The sequence below is a fragment of the Eimeria mitis genome, genomic scaffold (assembly GCF_000499745.2).
Source record: "Eimeria mitis Houghton genomic scaffold, Emh_scaff108, whole genome shotgun sequence".
NCBI classification, from domain to species: domain Eukaryota; phylum Apicomplexa; class Conoidasida; order Eucoccidiorida; family Eimeriidae; genus Eimeria; species Eimeria mitis.
Window position 1 is genome coordinate 7148 of NW_013567475.1, and position 346 is coordinate 7493.

At 52.0% G+C, this 346-nt stretch overlaps 1 protein-coding gene across 1 annotated transcript in view; it reads left to right on the forward strand.

The window, feature by feature from the left end:
- EMH_0080570 (uncharacterized protein) overlaps positions 1-346 on the forward strand; it is a gene marked incomplete at both ends in the record, with an annotated part of 8253 nt that overhangs the window by 5968 nt on the left and 1939 nt on the right. The gene's annotated exons all lie outside the window — the stretch shown is intronic.

Below are 346 nucleotides of genomic sequence, written 5' to 3' on the forward strand. Positions count from 1 at the left end.
CTGGAGCAAAATACGAGTCATCGAGGTACGAGGGTTTAGGGTTTAGGGTTTAGGGTTTAGGGTTTAGGGTTTAGGGTTTAGGGTTTTGTTTGACGCCTTGATCAGCTATATGCATGCAAGGGGCCCCGGGAGGCCCCTGAGGCCCTTATGTCTCTTGGGTGGCTGTCGTCGTGAGGGTTTAGGGTTTAGGGTTTAGGGTTTAGGGTTTAGGGTTTATATAACTACATGTTTGCAGCTGAGGGGGCAGCAATCCTGTCTTTGTTTCTGCTACTACTACTGCTGCTGCTGCTGCTGTTGCTGCTGCTGCTGCTGTTGCTGCTGCTGCTGCTGCTGCTGCTGCTGCTGG